Source organism: Scomber scombrus, chromosome 11, assembly GCF_963691925.1.
Source record: "Scomber scombrus chromosome 11, fScoSco1.1, whole genome shotgun sequence".
NCBI lineage: Eukaryota > Metazoa > Chordata > Actinopteri > Scombriformes > Scombridae > Scomber > Scomber scombrus.
In genome coordinates this window covers 3,236,330-3,252,796 of record NC_084980.1, presented here as the reverse complement: position 1 = coordinate 3,252,796, position 16,467 = coordinate 3,236,330, and the positions used below count along the sequence as shown (strand labels likewise).

At 38.1% G+C, this 16,467-nt stretch overlaps 1 protein-coding gene across 1 annotated transcript in view; it reads right to left on the bottom strand.

Moving 5' to 3' along the window:
* Positions 1-16,467, bottom strand: part of LOC133991251 (uncharacterized) — a 267,931-nt gene that overhangs the window by 51,695 nt on the left and 199,769 nt on the right. The gene's annotated exons all lie outside the window — the stretch shown is intronic.

Below are 16,467 nucleotides of genomic sequence, written 5' to 3'. Positions count from 1 at the left end.
ATTCATGTCCTCCTCAAGATGACTTGTCATGACTTTGATAAACATTTTTCTCATTGTCAACAAATCTCATGTGCAGAGCCAAACCACCAATGAACTGATCTATTCTACAAGTATTGTCTGTGCATCCAAAGCATGATACACCTTATTGCTCTGTGTGGTATAAAAAACATGTTAAATAGAAACACTGCTGTACTGAGTGACATGTTGGTTTTCCCTGAAGGCAATGGCTACAGTAGTTTATTTAGAAATGGCTCTAAAGAATAATGAAACCACTCACATTTTTGGTCTCGGTAGAGTAGTTCTAAGGCAGGCAACATGTTCACAGAGCTTCATTAGGTTGTTGCGCTACATATCACAACCTCTTGTCTTTGTGCTACATTGTACACCAGTCTTTTACTACACTACTGCACATGCACAGCGGAATCTGCCTTCCACAGAACTACTCTCTTGAGACTGAAAATGCCATAGCTGTTATTAGTCTTTGGAGCCATTTCTAACAAACTACCATATCCATTGCCTTTGGGGTGAAGGAACATGTCACCCAGTACAGCGATGTAGCTCTTTGATATGTTTACATAATTTCTGATAAGATATCAGGCTTTGGATTATGGATGTAGGAAGCACTGAAAATTTGGGTGGGACAGTCTGGGGCTTGTCCCCAAGAAACATTTTAACAGAGTAGATGTCATTTTACTTTATTGTAGTCTTTTTACAGGTGGTTTGATACTTTTATCTAGCTATTATGGGTACATTTTGTAATTTCATCCAGACGAAAGTTGAATCCAGATCACATATTTGAAAATATTAAAAAGCTGAAATACACATCCAGAATAAAAAGCCAGGTGCTTTTTAGGACCAATGAACAAAATATGTAAAGGCACATTTTTTTTAGCCTGAAGAACAGCAAGAGGCTCAAAATGTCACTCTTGATACCCATTAAACTATACCTGCATTAGGAGCTACAGTTTTTTCTGCCTTTACAATATATTAAAAAGCTAAAAGTCCAGAAATTGATTCAGTGACTAATTCAGAACCATCCTTAATAATACGCACTCATTGTTTTATTTAAATAAGAGGATCTCTCTATGCTTGCATCCAATTCCAATTTCTGTTAAATGAATTTCTTTAATGTGATCATATCAGTGAGTAAAGTGGAGAGGACAACTGTAATCAAAGTGCCTCTATGCATTCTCCAATAAACTACATTCATCTTCCAATCATTTCTACTACTATGAAGAATCAGCAGGACCTGAGGCCTGTGTTTTAAAGCTTCATTATGTTGTTAGACAGTTATCTTGTTGGCTTTGTTTACACACACATAACACTGCTACTGAGAACACTACCGTCGCCTTATGAAAAGCAATAGTCTTGAATTCATAAATGGTGTAGGTCTGAAGAGTGTATGCGAGCAAATCCATTAAGTTAGCTGGATAACACTGTAATAGCTTTGTGGCACAGGCCTCTGATATATACTTTCTGGCTAAAAGACACATTTGCAAACATTTCAAATAGCAAATAACTTCAAATCCAACACATAGAAGCCAAAATATGATTATATTTTATGGTGATTATATGTTCATCATCAACAGTGAATTTAGGATGTTGATGCTTTTTGCTGTTTTTTTTATTCAATATATTTCATAACGTTACACAATTATCAGGTTCTCACTTGTATCAAGTAATGTAATGGTGGCACTGCAGTAACAGTTAAAAGATTTAAAGGTAATAATAAAAAATAAAAGCCTACAGCTATAGCTCCTGTATTGATACCTCTTTCATTATTTTCTTCATTAGTCCCCTTCATCCCTTTTTGTTTCCTTGTTTATTTCACTCGTTCCTTCATTAACTCTCCATGTAATCCCTACCCTACTATCTCTCCTTCTCGTTTAGTCTCATTTGCGGTCTTTCTTTACTCTTTCCTGTCATGTTTCCCTCCTGTCTACCTTGTTTGTTCTATGTATGTGCGCGTTATGTGACAATTTGCCTGGGTGCAAGGTGGCAGTGAAAACATAGGATGGAATTAATTTGATTTGGGTTTTTTTTTTCAATAAGTCAGAGGGATATATTTCATAGTGAAGCACTGACACAAACGATTTTTGACATGGTAAAAACATGGTAAAAGTGAGGGGATCTAAACTAGTCATTTTAAAAATAATAGCTTTTACAAGAACTTTGGATTCACACAATATCTGTAAGTAAAATCACTGTTGTCTTGGCTCTGGACATGAGATTTAATGGCAATAAGAAAAATATCGAACAGTCAACATCAGTCTATACTTTATGCTGTACTTTGTGTTAACCCTTACATACTGTTCATATTTTACACCCTCACAGTATGTTATGGCTCAGTTTTGACCCGGTCTAAGAATCCCCTCATAAAAAGTGTCTATACCAAATGTCGATCTGACTGATCAATAAATGTGTGATTAAACCTTGATTCATGTTTCAGAGAGCAGAGAGAGTGTATTTTTTAGCTTTTACATCACTAAACATCTCCTATCACACAATATCATGTCCTATTTTACCTAAGACATGAAAATATAACATAGCAATAATGATGTAAATGTATTTTATGTAAAGTGAAAATGAAGTGTGGGGTTTATTGTATAACCATTAGAGCCATCAGTCTTCACTGCTACATCATAAAAAGAAATCCTCATAACTACTATCTTATTAAAACTATTAACTATTCATTTCATTAAAACACATGTCAATAGATACGGGTCAAATTTGACCCAGAACAGCCTCAATGAACAAATATTTGCAGCACCTATACAAAAGTATAACATTGTAATATATTTTCATTCTGGTGCATTTTGGGCCACTTTAGGAAAAGTCATTAAAGGTCTAAACAGATCAAAATTGACCCAAACAGTATGTAAGGGTTAAATGTTATTTAGCAAATATTAGCTTCCTAACACCTTGGTTAGGATTGTGAATGTGACAATCATTATTCTATTAAAATATAGGAATATAACTCAAGTTCAGTCATTCCAGTCGTTTTAAATAAAACTGCTGCTTGAGTACAAAAACAGAGATAAACCATTGATGTGTAAAAAACTGTCAGTGAGGTTCCATAACTGATTTTGTCGCCTGCAGTCACAAAATCTGCAAGCAGGTTGAAAAAAAGGGACTTTGCATGAATGTACTGCCAAGTAATAGGCTTATAGTCAGCAAGGAGCCAGCAGTCCACACAGGAAAACAGTAAGTGCTATAATAGGGGCAGGAAGACAGGTCAGTGACCATCTGCAGGCCATAACACAGGCAACATACTACAACACAGACACATAGATTATCAGTCCAGTTTCAGGTGTATACAAGCTGTGGGGTTAAAGTGAAAGGGCAGGGGGCTCAATTAGGGAAACGGAGACAAGTGTGCAGAGAGGAGTAGGATCACGTGACTGGCAGAGCATGGGAAACAAAAAGAAATCAGGGCAGGAGTCATCTAACATATTTACTTCACAGTTTCTTCTCTAACAGAGAAACACAAATATGTAAATCCAGCTTAAGTTCCAATTTAAGAATTATGTTCCATTCATGTCAAAACAACAGAGACTCCAGCAGCTGCATTCCAGTGCTTCACCAGGCTACTGATAATCCTACAAAGTGTTTAATCAGTCATCTCACACAATGTCAAGGCTCTCTGCTATTATTCTTTGAGAAATATCATTTAAAGGCAGCATTAGACTCTGCTGTGTCGTCTTTGTGTTTGGTGCTAATTAGGAAATCTAATGTTAACCAAGATGGTTAAGATAGCAAATAGGATGCCTTTAAACATGAGCATGTTGACATTGTCATTGTGAGCATATTAGCATGTTTATTAGGTCAAACTAACCCACTACACTCAATACACATCATTTTCTTCAAAACAAAGATTGTCATCATCCAACACTCCCAACTTTAGTCTCTCAGGTATATCCAAGTTAACAAATATGAATAAATTATTGTATTGCAATTATCACATTGGAAAGTGTGTTAAAAATGCTGTATTAACATAGATTCACTCTTTGCCTCAGCCTGTCTGAACATGGAAAAAAAAACAATCTGTTCCTTTTCTTAAAAATCTGAAATTTTGCACTTACGGAGGTGAAGATGAAAATTAGCATGAGAGAAAAGGCATGTGTGTTGTGAGATTGTGAGATCAGTGTCAATTGTGTTAGACTCACGGTCAAAGCGTGAGGCTTGGCAGCTCTGACTTTGTAAAGATTAGGTAAGACAATGCAAGTTTATTTCAACAGCAAGGCAGTTCAAATTGCTTTACATGAAGCATTACAGGCATTAAAAGGCCGGTATTGTTAGAAGTCAGTCTCTAAATATTTCACTCAACTAGAGACTGAGGACAATCTGTCAGTATTTGTTGCTAAAACTGTGTAGAAACAATTAGAGTTTTAAAAAACCCTGCAATGTCAAACCAATCCAAAAGTCTTTGGGTCTTAGGGTGACCTTTCATATTGGGGACTCCAGACTTCAGTAGGCAGATACCTCTGATTAGTAACAGGAGACTAGGAATAGTGGAAAACAAGGGGGAAAAAAGAGCATTGGGATGGATTAGGGTGATGGTGAAGCCTCCTGTGCTGCAAAGTAACTCAATTTTATCTCCTCTGTCTTTTTAAGTTGTTTGAAATTTTGAAATTGTAGCCTCGAGAGCTAGCTAGAGGTTACCTGTTACACCAGAGAGTCAAAGCAAATATGGAGGAAGCCGTAGTATGAACTCATTCCCACCCAGCGCTACATTGAGTGTAACATCTCTGGTTGCAGTTTGCATTTCACTTCACTCTGTGAGGAAATAAGATCTTTCTGTTCAGAAACATCCTGTTGAAATCTCACCTGTGCAACAGCAGGTTTTTCCTCTTCAGACTCCAGTTCATAGACTGCTGTGTACTGTCTTTTGTTTCTAGCTGCAGACATTACTCCAGGTAAACATGCAGGTGAGGGAACTTGCATTATTCATTAGGTTGTATAATAATTGGCTGTGGGTAAAGGTGGGAGCCACACCTCCAGCCAACTGGAGTAGGTGGTCATTAATGATGGTACAAATATAATGCTAATAGCTTCTGAAACAACCTGCTAGAGGTCAGAAGTGGATCTGTGACGTACAGAAAAGTAGATTTAGAGAAATCTAAACAACTTTTGGTGAATTAAATGTTGCAGATGTGTTTTCCGTCTTTATATAAGGGTCAATGACGTGCCTATGACATGTTCAGTCTAACTGCATTTTTTTCAGTTAGAAAAAGGTTTAAATTGATTTTAAAAAATACCATATATATGTAGTACCTTTCCTTTATATGAAATCACTTTAACTTTTCAAAAACCACAAGTTATTAGTAATTTTTCTGTTATTTAAAGTGACAAAACATCATGTGGTGCGACCAATAAAACCAATAACTGTATTAAATTCAGAGTAAAATATCACTTTTAATATTAATCACTGATACAGTATGCTTAACTGAATTGTATTTTTAAATTTTTTCAATCATTTTTAAGCAATTTACAGGAAAAATAAGTCTTACATACATTTAAGAAGGCAACTGTGACATAATAGAACATAAATATGAGATTATTATTTACAAAAACTTAAAGGACATGCAAATAATTTGTTTTGAAACACTTAAATTCATTTATTTTAAGATAGATCACGGTCGCACCACATGACTTTTTTAAGGTCAGTTCTAATTCATCGAGATGGAAAAACACATAAAACACCTAATTTACTATTTTAATATGTATTTATGTGTACTCAATCTTTCTTAATGTTTGAATTACTGCAATAGATATTCCCATATTTATTATTTTTAAATAAATCCTTATACGTCATTGACCCATAAATGAGTAATTAAGGGTTAAAAATAGTTCAATGTAAGATAAAAATGAACTAAATGAAGGCAGGAGAATAAAATTAACAATGCAGATACAGTGCAGAGAAAAAGGAAACTGGGAGTTTATTCAGATATGTGGAGCATAAACACTAAAAGCTGCTTCTACATGTTTAGTTTTGATTGTGAGAACAGAAAGCAGACCTGTCCCAGACCACCTGAGAGGTCTGGATGGCCTAAACCTGTCAGTGCTTTCTAAACCAACAGCAGTATTTTAAAACCCAACTGTTTGACAGACAGGAAGCCAGTGTAAAGATCTGAGAACAGGAGTGATGTGATCCACTTTCTTGGTCTTAGTGAGGGGGAAAGGTTGTAGTTTTTTTGCGGTCGCGGTTTTGTTCAATATTGAAAAAGTCAGCGTGTTCTTTCTCATGCTTCCTGTCGTGTCAACATTGACTTTTTAAATATTTAACTCAAACCACCTCACCCAAGAGTTTTAGTGGGATGTAAAACCTGCTTTCTTGTGTCAAAGTTCTGTGTTTTATACATCCAACCATCTGCCCTGACCTGATCCGTATAGGACATGCAAATGAAAAGTATATATTTTGTATTAGACTGGCTTCCCTTGAGCAGATGTGAAGAAGCACAGCTCATAGGTGGGTGTTAAACGGGGAGGAGGAGGCAGCAGGCAGCAGCGGTGTGAATAAAGCAGTGAACTTGAATGCCAAAAAAGTATGGCCAAATACAATGACACAATGTATGACTGTTTTGGTCATGAGTTTTATACACTTAAAACAACTGCAAATGCAAAAACATTATCAGTTTGTGGACCCTGTTGTCTCATTTGTGTCGGTTGAGGGGTCCTTGACATGAATGGGAATGAATGGTTGTGGTGATGCACAGCTGTAGAATGAGTTGGAACAGTGAGTGCAGCAGCTACTATCTATAATTTAACATGAGCACAGGGAGTGTAAGGAGGAATGAAGAATTCAGAGAGGTGCATAAAGAGGGGAAGCCACTACCCTCAGTGGCCGTCTGTCTGTCTCTCTCTCTCTCTCTCTCTCACACACACACACACACACACACACACACAAACACACACACACACACACACACACACACACACACACACACACACACACACACACACACACACACACACACACACACACACACACACACACACACACACACACACACACACACACACACAGCGGAGAACAGTGTGTCCTCCACTGGTGAATCTAAAAGCAGATACCATTAGTGGTCTCTCAAGTCCAGACCTGGTGGACTTGAATCTATAATTTTTTTCTCAATTTGTACTTATATGTTCTCTTCAACACCAGTGTTTAAATACCCAGACACCTAGAATCTTTAAAAAAAAAAAAAAAAATACATTTGTTGTCATTAATTCTCCCTTTTTGTGAGACTTTTGCTTTAAAAAACCCAAATTGTATTCATTATTTGATTTACCCCCCAACCCTCCCGCCTCTCTTTTTCTGAGAATGAATAAGTAGAAGTTCAAAGAGCCCTAGATTGAGTCTATTATGTGATTTCTCTAATGTACCTGGCTTGAATGGAATCAAGGCTAATAAATTATGTATAGTTCTTGTGGCAATGATGAAGCTTGACCTTAGAATGGAGGGGTCCAGACTCACTGCCATGTATAAAAAAGTAAGAAAGAAAAAAGAAAATATAAATGATTTTTTAAAAGTTTTTAAAGATATGGTAAAAGATGCTATTAAAAGTTGCACGATTGATTTTTCTTCCCCCAATTGGGTGAGGCAGAACAAACTGAAAACAACATCTGATTAATTATCACTCTATAAAGTTTTTATGGTTAGCAAACAGCTGCTAGCAGAACACAGAGGAACATTATCTTTCATTGGGAGTCATGTTTGTGTCCACCTTACCAAGTCAAGTATTCCTTTTAGCTCTATTTTGGTCTCTACCAACTCCTGACAGAAATATCTGGTTCTTTAGCTGCTAAATGCTACGCTATGTTCACCAGCTAGTCACTAACTTGTAGTTTAATGCTAAGCAGAGGTTTATTCAAGCTTTTTCTTACGGAAATAAACTGTCTGCTGCTGCTGGAAACCAGGTTCATGAGAGAAGAGTTTGTTGTCGGGAAAACCGAAAGAGTGAGCTAACAAGGCTAAAAGGCTAACACAGCTATAGACGCTAAAGTAGTATGGAGTTATGGCGCTTTTCAATACCTGCCATTTAAAAATGGCTGGTTTTGATTCTTGTGTCGGACGTCACGCCCAGTGACGACACTCTCTGGCCAATCAGTGGCCGGCAGTCTGTTGACGTCACATTTAAGTATCGGCTCGGCTCGCTTGGAACCTCGCCAGAGCTGATACCAAATAAAGTACCAGGTACCAGGTACTATCCCTAATGGAAACGCAAAAAAAAACCGAGTAGAGTCGAGTCGAGCCGAGTAGTGCTAGAACTGTATAATGGAAAAGCCCCATTAGGGTGGCAATTCTCCTTGTTTCAGTCACTATGAGCGACTCTTTTCCCATTATATGGAGTCATTAATTGTTCACTACAAATACTGATTAGTGCTGCTTCTCTAATTTACCAGGTGTGATAAAATACAGGCTAATATACTATGTATGGGTCCATGATCAGGTCTGTCTATATACAGTAGAACAGAGGAATCAAGAAAAAAATGACTTAGAATATGGAATAAGTGTACATTATGTTACTTCCAAAAGAAACCATTTAATTAATTAGTACTGTGCAAAGGTTTTAGGCACTTACATGTTCATTCATTCATTTTCTGTACCGCTTATACTCTAGTCTAGAGGGTCACGGGGGACTGGAGCCAATCCCTGCTGACATATGGCGAGAGGTGGGGTACACACTGGACAGGTCTCCAATCTGTCTCAGGGCTAACATATAGTAGCAAACAACCATTCACACTCACATTCAAAGCTACGGGCAATTTAGAGTCACAAATTACCCTAAACTGCATGTTTTTGGTCTGTGGGAGGAAGCTGGAGTACCCAGGGAGAATATGCAAACTCTCTATAGTGCTAACCACTGCACCACCATGCCACCACTTCAGATTGGTTTAGATTCTTATTCATTATGCAACACCATCAGGGAGGCAATTCTACAGCATGACCCAACCCCTAAATGTAGAGCCAAGAGTCATAAAGACCTCCATCAACAAAAACCACAAGAAGTCCTTCAGCAGATGGTTAGAGTCCTGATCTCAACATCATGGAGTCAGTCTGGGATTAACATGAAGAGGCAACAGCAGCTGACACGCCCCAAATCCACAGATGAAGAAGAACTGTTGAAACAAAAACTGACCTGCTGAGTAGCTGAAAAACTGTGAGCGGGTGTACCGAGGAGAACTGCTGCTGTTTTAAACATAAACCAACTCACAAGAAATATTCATCTCATTTAGGTTTCTTCTATTTACTGAATTTTGTTAAAAGTTAATTGATAAATAAGTATACCAAATTTATTTCTAGAGCCTAAAACCTTTTAACAGTACAGTACATTATTTTTTCCTTTTAAATTTGTATGACAATTCCAATGCATTTTTATGCATTATCTCAATACTCAACATATACTATTCAATGCCAAAGTGTGTTATATGACTCAAAATGGGTCTCCATAATGAGAGGCAGGTTTAAAAACTTATATTTGAGAGACGACAGTAACATGTTATCACTCTTCTTGCAGAAACAGGGCATTGCATGCTTTATGTATAGTATAGTATGTAATCATGTATTTGTGATTCACATGTTCTTATTTTCTTATTAAAAAGAAGGAGAGAATTGAATCACAGATTGTCAGCTCTCTAATCTCACAAATGTCCCACCATTCCATTTTTTGACGTCTTGGGATTTTATTCAGATGTGGCACCGAGACAAACACCAGGACATTTAACACTACATCCCAAATCCAATTTAGCAGCAGTGTGTGAAACATTGAGAGTGCAGCGCTAAATAAAGTATCTCATGTGTTGTTTTGGCTTTCAGGCATAAATAGATCATCTTATCCCATTACAACCTCAGATCTTGTTTCACTGTATCAGAATCAGATTGCGGGCTTATGCACGAGCGCAGGAAACAAAGACGACTGATCTCCTTTTGCCTCATTGGCAGGTCTACATACGGTTTGTATATAGTGTATGTGTTTATCTTTAATTTGAACAAAGGAGGCATAGAAATAATCATATTTAGTAGTCTGTTTTACAGTGGAGAGGGCTCGTCTTTGATGTTGCATTGCTTAGAAGAGAATTGTGTAGATGCACTTAGCTAGTATTTTACTTAAGAGTGGTGTATTGATCAGGTTAGAGTGGTGCCTCTTTGGCAGGCAAAAAAAACAACCTATTTTTAGGGCCAGCAACACTCATTCAGTCGGTGTCAATCGATGAGGACGATTGGAACAGAGCATAAAGGTGTGTTTTAGTGAGGGGGGGGGGTGTGATGTGAGGTGGACATGATGAGATGTAATTACTGTCTTCAAAAAAGTCACAGCAGCTTCATTAAACTCTCTCTCCGCTGCGTCCTGCAGACGAGTGATCTGAATTTCAGCTCAGCCATCACAACCCACACATGAATTGCTCATAATTGCAGTGTTTTATTTTCATGTTAAGAAGGCAGCTACAACCACAACGCTGCACTACTTCATCCAGAGATTAAGATCTAAATAAAAACATGGATACTGTTTTACTAAAAATGCACTTTTTTAAATGTATTTTTCAAAATGAAATGACTTTTTTCTTTTTTTCCTGTTGTATGATAGTGTCTAATAATTGCAGAATGACTGTAACTTGGATTTTTCCTCACAATAGAGGCTTGTAAAATACCTTTCAAAACACCATGATGTACAGTACTGCTTTTTCTTGTGTCAGTTCACTCTATTGCCCACTGAAACTATTCAGTAACAGTGATTTGTAACAATGATTTTTATGGATAATGGCTTGGTGACTACCGTTCTACCACAGAAAAATCACAAATATGATTTTTTTCCTTTTCTTTCTTTTTTTCCTCTAAGCTTTTAAACAGGAAGTAGCAGACTGTTTTGAGTTCCTCCGGGTCCTGTATTAAAATACAAAAGCAAGTGCCCACAAACATACAGTGCAGTGAAATACAGCAGAAAACTGAAATACATCACTGTAATGTTGCTTACATGCCTGAAAATGACCTGCTTAATAATAATAAGTCGTACAAAAATGTGTCTTCCATATCACTATGAGTTAAGGTCAGTCCAACAGTGAAGGGAAGCATGGGCCAGCCATTTGTCTTCAGAGATTTCAGCAGAAATTTGGGAGGAGATAATCTCTAGTCTTGGATTCGTCACTGCTCTATCAACACGCATTACAGAATGATGCAGTACCAGCTGATGCATAGCCTGTGTTAGTCAAAGTCAAAACTGAATCGCTTCTTCCCATCAGTGTCCTCTGAGTTGTTGCCACGCTGAAGGGTCACCAAGTGTTTTTTGTGCTTCATTATACAACTTTTGAACTGTAATTTTTGAATGGCTCTAAAACGCCTGCTCCAGAGTATGTGAGTCCAACTAAGACTAGGAGTGGTGGTTGCTAAGAAACATATTCTTCTGACTTGTTTTGACCATATTCCCCTGACCTGACTTAAGTATACCCAGCTTTGTGTAATGTCTCAAGGAGACGTCTGTTATAGAAATCGACAGACTGTGTCTGCACAAACCCAATACACAGAACAGTTAAGCAATATCACACAACAAGGAGTTCTCTTTTACTGAACATACAAGAGCCATTAATTAGTTAACAGTAGCAACAACAGATTATGGTTTGTTTGTTAAATTAATCATTTATTTGGCTCCACCAATACAAATAGTTAGGCTGCTGGACTGTTGCCAAGCAACATAAAAACATTTTCCTGCACACCAGCTCGCTACTGTGTGTTACGGCAGGCCTGCTATGTTGTATCATGTGCATTTACAGTATCTGTATTTTTCCTATTTATTGTGCAACTCGTGAAATAAGAGCATGTTGACAGTCGCTTTGGTGGCATGTGTCATTCTGATGAGTGAACAGCTTGATCAGATACTGCAGTGCTCCATTGTTTCCTGCTCTCCATGGATGATCTAGTATCATTTTAGTGAGTTTTCAGGCCTGCAAAACATGTTCTGCAATTCACAATAAATCACAATTCACATCGTAGTCACTATATGTTTACATAAAGCATCATAGTTTCAGTGTGGCAGGGGCGCTCAGGTTGGCGGTTGATGTGTGTGTCCCTGCTTCTTTGCACATCCTGGGTAACATCTGTCACATCTGGTTTACTCCCAGGGGAATGGAGGTACACCAGAAGCAGTCTGCCAGAGCTGTTACCACAGTGAGCTGCAGATAGAGGGCTTTTGCACCAGCCAGAATTTTGCAATTTTTGCAGATGCTACCGTGCAGAGGGGATTTCTTCATTTCTCAAATGGCATGGTGGCTCAATGGTTAGCACTGTTGCCTTACAGCGAGAAGGTCTTGGGTTTAATTCTTGGGGGCAGGGCCTTACTCTGTGGAGTTTGCATGTTCTCCCTGTGCTTGCATGGGTTTCCTACGGGTGCTCTGGTTTCCTCTCATTGTGAAAATCATTTGTTAGGCTAATTCTTCTCCAAGGCACTGATATAGAACTGGAGTTGGTCCTTACCCACTGCTCTTAATAGATAGAATGGGTTAAATACACAGACTGAATTTCACTGTACAACTGTATGTATGATAAATAATGTTTTTACGCCCTTCTGTTTTCTCTGTCCCTCTCCAGTGGGTCTTCATGATATTTTGTTTCTTTTTCGAAAGTCATGGTGAAATTTGCTCCAGTCTCATCACATTTTAGGATGAATAAGTCAGGTTTGAAATTCTGAGTCCCCCTATCGCAACCAGACCTTGTTCAGTAACCCTTTTGGACTGTCTGGATTTAGAGTTGCAGAATATTTTTAGGAGGAGCTGGTCTTCAGGTGAAATCGAGGGGAGGTGGTGTGTTGTTTTGTGTTTCCCTGCCCTTCTAATCTTTTTCACAACACCTATGAAAACATTATTAGCTGATATGAATTATGGGTCCTGCATTAAATTCCACCAACAGCTAACCAGAAGCTTGTTGATATAATGATTTCAACCAACTTGAAGCCCAAGGTAACTCCTGATGCTCTGAGCTCTATTTAGTGTGTCTGGATGGATCAATAAAACTGCCTCAATACTATATTCAGCTCAATCTTCTTAACAGTCTGATGTTTATATTTTTGAGAATTAGCTTAGTCTGAAAGCAGTACAAAGCCCATGTTATTTGTCTTACAGTGCTTCATTTATGTTCTTCTCTAACTTGTCTAGGTGGGCTGATTTCATATGAGCACACCTGGAGGTTTGTAGTAATGCATCTTTCCTTCTCTTTTTTTTTTGTCAACCATTCATAATTGAACTAAAACGTTATTAGTGGAAACATGTTCAAAAGTTGTTACAATCTAATCTAGATAATGACCATTAATTCAATTATATTTATTAGAACACCCGTAAACTGGAGTGATACATGTATAATTAAAAGTCCCTGTGCTGTTGTACTATAAACTACTCGGTTAGAACTAACTTTTGCATAAAAGAAAGACAATATGAGAGAATATGTGTCATGTTACAAATACACAATGGTTATATACTCAGCCACAGAATGACTCTGACCTGTTTGGTTATATGAGAGGGTGTTGTGTTTGACATGACTCATTTATTTGTATTACTCTACCTTGCTCCTGAGATGTTACATTTTTAACAGACAGTCTTATTTATGTAATTTTTTATCTGGCAGCCTTTTTGTTCTCTTTGTGTTCTACTTCATGTAAAAAAATGAACACAATGAAAAAAAAAAGTACTCCAATACTTTCTGCTGCAGGCCTCACATGACTAGAACACGGCTTAGTGTCACAGACACTGTCCTGTATAATCCCACTTCAATAGGGATCAGTGTTTGAAATAAACTTGAACCGATTGTGTTGAATTTAAAGTTATAATAGTAACTTCACATGTGACCAACATATCGAACAGACTAAAAACGTATAACATGATCACGATGACATAATTGTCATGATGTATAATATACTGCAAAGACCAAGTTTAACCACAACAATGGTCCATTCTCCTGTTGCTTCCTTCGGTGTATTCAGGGACCCTATTAACTACCCAGTACAACCACAGTCCTGACCTATTGACCACTGAATACTTCCATTGGGAGCAGTTGGGGTTAAGGGTCTTGCTCAAGGGCACCTCATTGGCGGTAATGAGGAAAAAGGGATTTTCCACACTGAGATTGATCTCATCTGGTCTGGGGATGGAACCAGTAACCTTCCAGTCAAAAGATAGCTTTTCTAATTTTCAGGCCGCTACTGCCAAAGACTAAGATGACAATCATGACGAAGCTTTCAGTCACCAATGATTCCACCGCTAGACTTCATGCAAAGAAACTCATGTTATCTATTGAATCTTTATTTGATCAGGCAATCCTAGAATCTCACTTTCAAGAAAAACCTGAATGTACATGAACTAAGAATAAAAACACATGAACAGATAGCCTACATCACCTACAAAAATTGTATAAAATTGCTATTTGAAACACCAACCATTTATTGGATAAGAGTGACAACATAACACTTCATTACTTAAAACAATTTGTAATGGAAAGGTTTAAAATCTTGTTTCTAAATTGTTGGTAATTTATAAGATTTAAAAAAAAAAATACACTGTAGTTTATTCCAGGAGTCTGGAGCATGAAATTGAAAAACGGTCTTTCCAAATTTACAGTTGACTTTGGTTACATGGAGTGTTGGCCAATCATGTGACCGTGTATGGTAAGTACTGCCTTATCTGACCAAGAGGGATAAAATGTAAGATGGAAGTTTACCAACAAGTGCTTTGTAGATGAATAAGTACCAGTGCATATCCACATCTATCTGAGAGAGGACCAACCAACCTTTTCATACAGAGTGAAATGATGGGTACCGTACACAGAAATAAAACAGAGGGTAGAATGATAAACTGAGTCTACAGGTTTCAGGGCAGCAGAGGTTGCATGCCTATAAATCACATCAGCATAATCTAAGACTGACAGAAACACTGATTCAATAATCCTTTTTCTGCAGAGTAGAGGGAAGCTGATAGTGGTAGGACGCAACTGCAGCACAAACACCACAGGGTGAGTTTGTAATGACCTGTATTGCAGATATGACAGGTATGATGAGTAACAAGAAAACTGTAGTACAGGGGGGTATTCCAGGTAGGAGGTTCAACAAACTCTGAGTCTAACCCTGAACTCTGAGTTGACTTACTCTGAGATGGGAAACTCTGAGTATCCGGTTCCAGAACAGCTGATCTGAATTAGGTAAATCAACTCTGAGCATGTTAACTTTGAGTTTGGCGCGTGCACGACTACTATAAAAAGCCATCATCAATGGAGCCCCGATACCTCGAGTCACCATGGCAAAAGACAGAAAGCGTTCATGTTTCTTCACCCCAGTAGAACTCGAGGTTCTCCTGCAGGCGTATAGTGAGTATGAACATATATTCCGCAGAAGGAGTAACACCGCTGCAGCAGCGAAGGAGAGAGAAGCGACATGGGAGAAAATTGCTGCCCGAGTCAATGCGTAAGTTTGAATGCACTACTCCACTGACTTAACATTTAACCGCACTTAAGATCGTAGCATACAGGTGAAAAAGTTGTGTATTGAATAAAATCTGATTTCCAATTAGGTGCAATCCAACGGGGGAAAAACGCAATTGGAAGCAGCTAAGAATGAAATATAAAAACATAATTCAGAAAGGTAAGGCATATTATGCTGGGCCATGATTGTACCTCACTTTGATTTTATTCATAATTGATGTAAGCTATTAAACAAAATAAATATTCATTCAGTGGCTACTTCAAGTAGCAATTTAAACCTTAAACAGAATGCTGTTAATAGATATGTTTCTCAATATCCTGCTTAGTATATTAATATGTTACACAATTGCAACACACTTCTATTTTATCCATATTGGAGACATTAATATGTAGACTAAAATGTGACAATGTGTACATGAACACTCAATAAAGTACTAATTTTTAAAAAGAGATTAACATTTGAGTTCTCCTCAGCCAACAGGAAGAAGGCAGAGGCCCGCAAAACGGGTGGAGGGCCACCACCACCACCTCTGACAGCGGCTGAGGAGCTGGCCCTGAGCCAAAACTGTGACAGCCAGTGGCTGAAGGCATCCCTGTAGGAAGCTCCTCTGAGCCTGTCACCCCCCAGGACACGAGTGCCTTCATCAGATGTGTGTGTACAGATTGATAAATATCTTTCTATCTATGGATATTTATCTATTTACTCCCCCCCCCCCCCCCCCCCCCCGAACAGTTGCAGATGGTGTCATCTGTTTAGTTGAGCCTCCAGCTACTCCAACAATGGAACTCCATGCAGTTGTAAGTACTCCATACTCAGATTGTGCCTCCATATGGTAGTTTTAAGTATTCCGAAACAGAATCTTGTCCTGCATTACAGGAGAAGGAGGATGATGAAACATTGTCTGCTGCCACAGAGAGGGATCAAGAGAGGCCTCAAGAAGTATGTCTTAATATTATGTACAGCTACTGGCAGTTCTCTACCCTTTCACATTCTTGGGTGGAATTTGATTTTTGTC